We start from the raw sequence: 10,357 nt of genomic DNA, 5'->3' as shown, positions 1-10,357 counted from the left end.
TTTTTCTCCCTGTTCTGCTGTGGTTTACTAGGGAACAAGAGGAGCCACAAGTTTGCCAACTCTTCTGATTTTTGAGCCTCGTGGTATATATTTTTTAATTACCTGGCTCTTGAGACTGTGGGATTGTCAGGATTTCAAGTTTAATTTAAAGGAGAGGCTGGCATGTAACTGTTGTGGCTTCAAAGAAATGTTGGAGGTCAAGTCCCAGACCTCAAAAACTAGAAGCATATGCAAAGATGAATCAAGAATCTCCAGGGTTTGGAGGGCCAGGCCCACTCCTTCAAAGCCTGGAGGGCTGGCAGCATTACAGAGATTCAAGATTTTCTATGAAGGATACTTGACCGTGTCAAGCTGAAATGATCAGATTCCCGACTTCACCCACCGCCGCAGCATGCTCTCTGGCGGCCCTACGGCGACCTCACGAAACCACCGGGCGTTGAAGTGCCCGTTAAGAGCTTAGCGGCGACCATACCCCAGCAACACACCTGCAGGCGGACGCCAGCCTGAGATTCCAGATAGCTTCTGCACAAGGGCAGGACTACAGCCGGCGCGGGTACAGGCCAAGCAGCGGGAGACGGCGGCAGTGCCCCGGGGGCGGCTGCGGCGCCGGGCGGTGCGCGGCCCAGGCTCCTCCCGCGGGCACCCCGCCAGCCCCTCTCCTCCATCCCTCCCTCCCGCCCCGGCTCCATCCCTCCTTCCTGTCGGTGCTGCGCACTGCTGCCCGCCGGAGCCGGGCTGCCCGGGACCGCGCCGCGGGCAGCTCTGCGAATCTCCCCCACGCTTCCGCGGCATGAGGCTGCCGCAGGACACGGTGAGGCGGCGGGTGAGTGCCGGGCCTCCGGCCGGGCGGCTGCTGCGGGCGGCGGCTCCCCGACGGGGCTCCGCTCGCACCTGGGAGCGGGCGGCCCGAAGGCTAATCGATGCCCCCTCCATCCTTCCGCCCGCCCCAGGGAGGTGCCGGCGAGGACGGGTGAAGCGGGGGCCCACAACCCTGCCAGAGCCTGGCGGGGCCGTGGGGAGTTTCCGAGCCTCCCCGCCCACTCCCCGCGCTGCTGCCGGGGCAGACGCTGCGGCTCGGGGCCGGGCTGGGGGGCAGGTGGCGGTGCTGGGGGTCGGGCGGGCGGCGGCCGCCTCCCCCGGGGCACAGCGAGCAGACCAGCCACTCCTCTGCCGCTGCCCGGAGCCTGCGGCTTAGAGGCAGTGTTTTATCAACAGCTCTTTCAGCTGGCGGGCAGGTTGGTTGGTTCAAGAACTGAACACCGGGTAAATAGTGTTTATGCCTCTTTTCGTGATGGGTTTTAAAAAATATTGTATTTTATTGTATTATATTTTATTTTATATAAGTAGCATCCTTCAAAAGAAAGAAAAAAAAAGGGGGGGGTGTTAGACCTTGAGAGCACTAATCCAGAGCACCTTCTGTGGTTCGGGAGGCATCTGAACACACTGTGCTTGTTGTCACACACTAGCTATACAGAGACACCGGCAGAGTGGTAGCTTGCTGTGTCTTTTTTGAGTGACTGAATTTCTAATGTGTTTAGAGATTGCGTTTAAAAAAGATCTCTCTAAGCCTGTGAGGTAGTTCTGGAAAGAACGTCATTCCCTTGTTAACATTCAATGTGTGTAAGTCCATTTGAACTAGGCATATTGTGCTGGCATCGTTACTTTGGCAGGAATTCGTGTTATATGTGATTTGGTTTTTTTTAATTGTAATTGGTGCTGGATGCCAGGGAACTTTGCTATAAATGGGAGTTAAGCTCTGGATAGATATTACAATCATCCAGTGCTGGGGAGACTTAGACTGTGAGCTGTTGTGTAGGAATTCTCACTTTGATTCTTTTCCATAGGCTTTCATATCCATATATATCCATTTATATCCATTGCAAAAATAGTCTAATACTCATATTTCGTAATTAACTTGGTGATGTCCTGTCAAATTTTATTCAAGGAAGCATGGATAGTGGGTAGGTTTCTGCTGTATTTGAAACTTGGATGTAAGACACTGTGACTTGCGTTTGACATCTCACCTGGAAGTCCATGTTCCCTTTTTTTCTTTACTGTAAAGGAATTCATTAAATTCTTCTTAAACCTATAGTTTAGCTCCACAACATAAATCCAGTCTGTTAATGAGATTTGCTGAGTTTGGTAGCTGTGAGGAAGATTAAAGTCCATGTCATACCATGTTACTTCTCAAATCAGCATGAGGCAATGCTAGCTGAGACAGTATGTTCTTTAATATAGATCAATCGTTGCACATGTACTTTATATATTAAAGCTTTTCACATCCTGTAAGGAAGAATGCATGAATGCCTTGACGTGCAAAACGTCTGTGCTTGTCCTTCTCAACTATTGTATGCTGTTTGATTTGGTGATAAAGATGAGCTTTGATTTCTGTACATTTTTGGTGATAAAGGTTAGCATGCATATAAAAGTCTCCTGGATTTGGGCCAGTGTGAATCAAAATAAAACAAAAAAAAGTTTGATGACGGGAAGGATTACAATGTGGAAGAGACAGAAGCAAATGCTGTGAGTGAATCCACAGAATGAGTAGTGCCATATCTGCAGTTGGTTGGTATTGCTTAGCGTGGATTACCTGTCATGAGCTGGCTGAGGGTCTGCAAGTTACTCGTGAGAAGTCTGCTGAAGGTGCTGAGCCATCCATCAGTAGGTAGACTGTGAAACTGTTGCAGAAGTCCAGGAATGGAAAGCTTAAAAATCACTAACCTCGAATTAGTTTGGAGTGTAGGTTTTAGGCAGCCTGCAGATCACCTGATTTTGATTTTTGTTTATTTAGTCTTTGCATCCTTTCATCTTATCACTCTTTCACCTATTCAAACTTTTATCAGCTTTAATAAGTGATAACAGTTTCCATTGTGCATTCTTTAAACACATGGCTTTAGTCACTTAAAGCGACCAGTGGCAAGCACTATCTGTGAGTTAGATTGTGCAAAACCTCTTCACAGGTGTGCTAAGGAAAGGGAGAGACTTAACCTCTAAGAGGGCATTCTCACAGACTTGCCAAAGGCAAGTCAGGAATATGTGGGAATATCCTTACGGGTGGAGGTGCTCTCCAAGAGAGAGAAATTAACTTTCACAGAGAATAAAGCTACTGCTGCTACTACTTCAGCAGGGGATTCATGTGGCTTTAATTTTCTAGTGCGTGACAAGTTATGATGGCCATCAGGTCAAATCTGTTTCAATGTTGTGCAGCTCAAACATTTAAAAATCTGAATTTATTAATATCTGTAGGTAATGCTAGAAGAGAGTCTGTAAATCTATTAGAAAGCTGTCTTAGAGCATTAGATTTTTTAATCTAGTGGGTGACTGACAGTGTATTTTGTGCCTCATAAAAAAAGTTTATTTAAATTCAGTATATTAGTAAGAATTCTGCCTGCAAGGTGAAATAGTACCTCAATAAGAAAGTGACTGCTGGCATTAAACAATCTAAGTCTAAAAACTGACTCTATCTTGCAGAATGTAGTGCGTCACAAGGCTGATGCAGATGGATTTTGTGTTTCTGCAAATGACCCAATAGATGATGTGACCAGGTAATGAGGTTCTTTTCCACTTACACTATGAGCTACTGCTCAGAGGAATGCAGAGGATGCTAAATTTGGAAATTCTCGTTGTGCTGATACGTTTGTTAGATGAAAGCAAAAATGATGTGATACAGCTTTAAACAATAGTTTTACAGTATCTTGTAATGATCTTATTTGAGCTGTTGAAAGGCAGCTTTTGGATAATGGAAGGGAAAATAAAAAAAAAAAAGATCAGACAACTTCTAGGAGTTAGTTTTGTTCCCAGTTGCAGTAGAAATGCTGGATCTTAGATTCAGACTGGTGATGAAATACAAAGATAATTTAAGTGAAAGGGATGTGAATTAGCAGAAGAAAAATGGTCTGATGGGGGAGGTTTAAAGATACTAGCATAAGTGGAAGGACTGAGAACTCAAATGAGGTACTGGAGGCTCCTTGAGAGAGGATGCTCTTGCTATGAGTTAGACATCGATTCTTATGTAGAGAGACAGGGAAAACATGTATGAAAGTCTACCATAGCTAGAATTACTTGAGATGATCATGTTTTGGTGTGTCTTTTCTCCTGATACTTAGTTGTGACTCCTTTCTGAGTGTTAGGCATCAAATATTTGTCTAAAAATAAGAAAATTAAAGTACTTCTAGATAAGGCTTGAGAGGTGATTGTGCTCTCTGTCTCGAACCTGGTTCATGTATTTCTTTCCATGAACAGTTTAATGTAAGAGAGATAAATAATGCTTGGGAACAAGACCTAGAGCCCATGGTTGCTTGCTTACAGTGAGTACCCACTCACAAGGACACAGTCCATCTCTGAGTTAGTGGTTACTTAAGCTGTAGAGAGAAATGCCATCTACTGAAAAGCTGAAGTCTCCATCCTGACTCATCTGTTGCTTAGAGTAGGCTCTGAGGTGCTTGAAGTTTTTTTCTCTACCCTAGCAACCACTGCAGTGGTTGGGCCTAGAAAAGGGAACACTACTGCTGCATTCTTTTTCTGACTGTCTTTAAACAAAAGCAATGGCTTCTGCATTTTCTGTGGAACACAATTACATGTTTCTGCACACATTTTTGTCAGCAGGCATAGGCAGGGAATAATTACTTTGAGTCTTGAGTATCTAAGTATCAAGCAAGCGTTGTGGCCCTGTCAAAAGATGAGACTGTGCATCTGTGCTTGCTAATTCCAACAACATTTATCACATCTATAGTTTTGGGGTTTTTTTTTCTCTTTTTTTCTCTTTCTAATACTTAGCTGCATCTAAATGAGATTTCAGAACTTGTTGCTTCTAGGTTTCAGCATCAAAACGTCCTCTTTTTATAGGTGCTTAAATAGAATCACTTGCCAGAATTTTACAGATCTCTTCCAGAGTCATCACGTCAATGATGGGAGCTATATAAATTCCTAGATTGACAGAGGTGTTTTCTTACCTGCCTTTGTGGAGTGGGGTGGCAGCTGGAATACTGATCACCAGCAAATGCAGAGGTTACCATGTTCTTTGAGCTGCCTTACTTACAAACTAGCAGATGTTGATTAGAAGGAATGGAGGTTCTGATTTGACAGTGTGAGAATGCTCAGGGACCGTTTTTGTGTTTTTACTGATCATTGCTGTCCTCCCTCCCCTGGAATTTACAATCTCCAAATTTACAGACTGTGGGAGCCCTCCTGTGCATATATAAGGTCTTTATACTTCCTGTAAACACCAGAAACTCTCAGCGGGGGGCTTTTGCCACTTTGCTACTGTCTGCCTTTCCCTGTGGCTGTCTTTTGGAATTGCTCCTAGTAGCAGGTTTAACTGCAAGCAGAAAGTGCTTAAACTAAAAATAACTCCCAACCCATTGGTATGAATGTTGGTCAGGGTGTATTACAAGGTTTTGAAGGGCATATGTCTCCCCTCCTTTCCATGCACTGTCTGGAGCTGGCATTGGAGTGAGGTCAAAGACTGTTGCTACAACAGAAGAGAACTGCTGAGTTGTCAGCTGTTGAGTCCAAATTATTCATTTTACCTCAGGGAGCACAAGTTATAAAAGCATGTGTCATGGAAACAAGGATGGCACTGTAGGAATTCCCTGCCCCTTCTGCCTTACTCCCTACCATGCCAAAATCTATACCAGCAGCACAGCCTACAGCAGAGGATGGGCAGCCTTTGTTGCCAGCTTGGTATTAGGGGAACACTTGGGAGCAGCACAGCTCCCTGTTTTGGGCCATATGTTGTCAGAGAACAGAGGTTCCTTTCTCACCTGTAAACTCAGCAATTTAGGGGCAACTTCCTGCAAAACCAAAAAAGCACAGCCTTACAGACAGCCTTAGCCTTCTGAAATTTCCTGAAGCTTTAAGTAGATAGGTAACATTTTCATTGGGTTGATTTTATGCTGAAACACTTTCCTCCCCAGCCGAACAGTTTCATTGATACAGTAACATTGGCTGGAGAAATATTGTGGGGTTTTGATTCTTTTTTAAAAAAATTTGTAAGTTCCTAAATTGATTAACAACATTAAGCCAGTATTCTCTGCAAGTATAATTTACTGCATATTGACCATCAGACAAAAGCACTTTCTTTTAGGGTGTACATACATCCCTAAAATAGAGGTATATATTTGTGTTGGCTATGTACCTATAACTGCAGTGGTAACAACTTTGTAATACAGACTTGAAGCTTGATAGCTTCATGTCAAGGTAATCTGGTAGTTTGTAGTGCATAATTGGGAGAACTATGCTGGAATGCTTATTTGTCATTATTGCACATGTTGCTTAAAGATATGATAGAACTGCAAGTAACAAGGATGGTTGAAGGTGGTTTAATCTGTCAATCTGATTCAGAAATGGACCATGTTTTAATTTCTGGGCCTCAGTCACCCGTCTAAGCTAGTTTTGCTCTCTGAATAACTCAATTCACTAAAAGAAGAAATGCAGGCTCAGTTGACTAGATAGCATGGTTAAATATTTATTCTGGTCTGGATATTGCCTATGGCAAGGCTGGCTGTAACATAATGATCAGAGCAGAACTCTGTCCCAGCTGGCTTTATGCCCTGAAATGCCTTGCCACTGCACCTTTGGACATGCCACACATTTCAACTGAAAGCTTTAAAAATTACTTTCTCTTCATTTCCGTGCTTTGAATGTGAAAACACAGAGAATGGTTTGGAGCCAAATGGTGACCTGAGTCACTTTCTCAGGGTGGTCTAGTCCAGATTTGGGTATGTTGGTCCTAAACAGCGAGCAGATCTGCAGCACTTAGGCTGAGGATGAAGACACCTCCACAACCCAGCCCACCAGGGGAATTTGAGCATCACTAATATTCATACTTTTGTAACTTTGCAAGCTGCATTTCATATTACTTGCATGTTTGAGAGCTGCACAGTACACCCCACGGATCTTGGAGAACCTGGAAGAGAGGGAGATTTGGACAAGGAGGAGATAAGGCATGGCTCTAGAGGCTCAGCATGGAGTATGACCTGAGTGAACTGTTGCCTTTTGGGGCTGTCTGGTGGTATCTGCCTTAGTCTGGCAGATACCAGTCATCTCTCTTCAAAACAGGACTTAACATAGTCATCCAGAAGCTCTTGTGCCAATACAGCAATGCTGCTCATCATGTGAAGTAACCCTGTTTGCGTGACTGACCACAGATTTGCCCTTCTTGAACTGGGTGATCTAATGGCCTCTCGTAACTATAAAATCAGTGAGGACAGAGCTTCAAAATATCATTCTCAAATAATTGGTCTTAAAATTACTACAGGGCAAAATGCTACTTAAATCAAATGAATTTCAGATGAAAATGATAGTGGTCAGTATTATAGGTGGGGCTTCTGTGGACTCTGAAGCCCAAAGGTGAATATAAGTTATAAGTATTCTAACTTCAACTAATTTTCACAATATTTCATGTTTTGGATCAAGTTCAGCACTTGCGGCAAAAGAGATGTTTGACCTCTGAGGTTTTACAGCTACTCTGGATCTAAAACCAAGGAGATAAGCTTTTATTGTTTAATTCTAGGCAGAGAGAGAGAGGAAAGGAGAGAAAAAAAACAAAACAAACCAAAAATGTGATTTATTTATATTGTAGACTTCAGTGTTGTCTTGAGTTACGTGCAACAAGCACTGAGGTACTGTTTGCGTGAGGAAGACATAAATGTTAAACTCTTTTACTTCTGCTAGTATTTCTGCTTGTTTTGAGGCTAATAATATCTGCTCCCTAGAGTCTACCTATTCCTCTTCCTTTTCCCTTCTTTCCCCTGCTCCATACTCTTCCAAAGGTCATGGCTATGACAAGTCTTTAGTGTTCAGGTCTCCAGGCACGTAACTCATAATTCATCTGCTAGAACAGCATTGTCAAGATTCCCAATATAGAACAGCCTTCTCCTCCAAGTTAAATGTGATTGGCCTGTTTCCTTTTCAAAATGTTAGGAAATTTTTGAAAGAATATTTTTTTGAACAAATGTTGCCTCACGTTTCAAATAATGAGATCAGTTGGGATGTAGACCCGGTAGACTGTCATGTGACATGCATTTTAAATCTTACCTCAAAGTCTGCAGTTCGTATTAATGTGAGATCTATGCAAGATTTATGCTAAAGTAGTCTGACAGTGGTGTAATGTGAACCACAGACTTTAATCCAGGAAGATTTGTACTAAGCCCATATTAAGAATATTTTTTAGGAAGGCATCCAATCTTATTTCAGTCAGTTTACCCCATCCTTGAAGATCCTTGCCAATACACAATAAGCTTTACTTTTCACAGTGTGCACTTATGTGTTACGCGTTATGTTTAAATCCTTTCTCCATGTAGGTATCGGAGAACTGTGATCAACATCACTGAACTAAATGATTGCATTGTTTTAGGCATTGCAACAACAGACAATCTCTCAGACCTCAACTGCTCTAAGTAATAATTTGATCCTGTGTATAAAGCAACTTTGTACTGCGTTAAATCATTTCCACTGCTAATGAATAGCTAGTTTTCTGTTGCGTTGTTGGATTAAGTGCTTCTTTAAAGATAGCCTTATCTGTACAGCATAAGTTGTGAGGACTGTTGTTTTCAGCAACTTTTATATATTTATTTTCTTGAGCTGTGATAACGGATACTTTGAAAACCGAATGTTTCCAATTGCTTTCTCATATTTCAACTAATGAGTGGTGGAACTGGTGTTAATATGCTAAGAATGTATCTGTGAACGTTAGATTCTGGTCTACTATTCTTTTTCACAGCTGTGTGCATGCTTGCTGATCAGTAGGTAATTCTGGGTTGGAGTTTGGGCAGTGCAGTGATTATTGCAGACAGAAATGCGAACAAACAGCATTTCAATAGTAGAAATAGGCCATTATCAGGCTTTCAGCAAAACAATGTTAGTTTTCCTCTCTACACACTTAAACACAGAAAGTACATTTATAATTCCCCATCTTTTGTGAGTGTTCCTCTAGTGTAGCATTCTTCCTGATGGGCTATATATAAATCTTCTAACTTGAGGTATCTAATGTGACTGCCTAGCTCAGCATTCGGCTCTCATGCTGAATGGCTAAGGACCAAACCTGTCACAAGCTCCTGCATCTGGGCTCTTGCCAACAGTACAAACCTAAGTTTATGCATACCTTTATTCAAAAGGTAGGATTAGTCATATACTTAAGTGTTTGCAAATTCAGGAGCAGTGTGTGTATATATGTGGTTACTGAGGCTTATTACCTTGCATAAATCAACAGTTAGCTGGATGCAAGCAGCATTCCATGGCTTTAAAATGCATTCTCGTCAGAGAACACAGGTGATCTCTGATACCATTAAGCAGCTTGTTTTATGAGGCTTGAAGAAATGAGTAAGATGCTGCAGTCTAAACCCAGATATTTGATGGGGGGGGTTGGACTAGATGATCTCTAAAGGTCCCTTCCAACCCCTACCATTCTGTGATTCTATGAACTAATTGCTTTAATGAGAATTTAACAAATGTTGGTAATAATTGCCTCCAATTGAACTCCTTCTAATGTACATTAATTTTTACTGTTGTTCATGATAGTCAATTTTGGTTTTCATTTTTTATTTGGAAAAAAACCCCTGGATATTTGTCACTTGCATTTCTAGTATATATATGTGTCTCTGATTTTTTAAATCTCTTTTACCATAGCTCACAAAGACTTTCTATATAGGTTATTCTAAAATAAAATATTTATGTCCTTGAAGCATGTGCCTTGTAATCTAAATATGTTTTGCAAATATGATCTTTGTATTGATCCAGTGTATAGCCCTTTGATATGTAAAACTGCAGAAATGGGAAAAGCTGAGTACTCTCCAAATATGTTTGGAGTGGTGCATTTTTAAGTGCTATGTGGGTTCTAATGATTTGCTTCATGGTGAGATTGGCACAAGCTTTCGTAGAAGATTTCACAAAAGGAAGAAAAAGTAGGATCTTGGTGTTTCAAAGCATGAAATTTACATTAGAGGTTTTGCTGGATTTAGACAAGTAAGCTTTCAAGAATGAGCTTTGCATTTTAAGTCACGCACTGCGTATCTGCATGGACCTGATTAGATGCATAAGGAGCATCTAATAAGGAATAAAATACTGGAACAGAAACTAAAACCAAACTGAACCCAAATATGTCATTCATATAACTACACGTAAAGGTTAATTTTCCAATTAACTCTCTCTTCTCTGCAGTTAGATTTCCCTTTGCCCCTGCCTTCTCCCCCTGTGCCTGGGCATCTCACTCAGCAACCACCAGAGAGACCATTGAGAATTGTTGCATGTCTCTTGTTCCCACAGTTGGACTTGCTCAGCACTTTGGAAACAATAGCTGCTTCACTGCGGAGTTGTGAAACAAAAAAGTTAAACATATTAGCAACAGTGCATGAAAAAT

General features: G+C 42.0%; 1 protein-coding gene across 3 annotated transcripts in view; it reads left to right on the top strand.

Moving 5' to 3' along the window:
- Positions 1-708: 708 nt before the first annotated feature.
- LIFR (LIF receptor subunit alpha) overlaps positions 709-10,357 on the top strand; it is a 54,949-nt gene continuing 45,300 nt past the window's right edge. Inside the window, exon 1 of one of the 3 annotated variants that reach the window (XM_062019015.1) lies at positions 709-811. The gene's annotated coding sequence lies outside the window, so the exon portion shown is untranslated. Of the gene's footprint in view, positions 824-1,200; positions 1,264-10,357 lie in introns of those variants that run through there. The other 2 variants (XM_062019014.1, XM_062019016.1) reach the window with 2 other exon arrangements.

This window comes from Colius striatus, chromosome Z (genome assembly GCF_028858725.1).
Source record: "Colius striatus isolate bColStr4 chromosome Z, bColStr4.1.hap1, whole genome shotgun sequence".
In the NCBI taxonomy this organism is placed as follows: domain Eukaryota; kingdom Metazoa; phylum Chordata; class Aves; order Coliiformes; family Coliidae; genus Colius; species Colius striatus.
The sequence above is the reverse complement of the archived record's forward strand: the minus strand, read 5'-3'. Positions and strand labels throughout refer to the sequence as shown.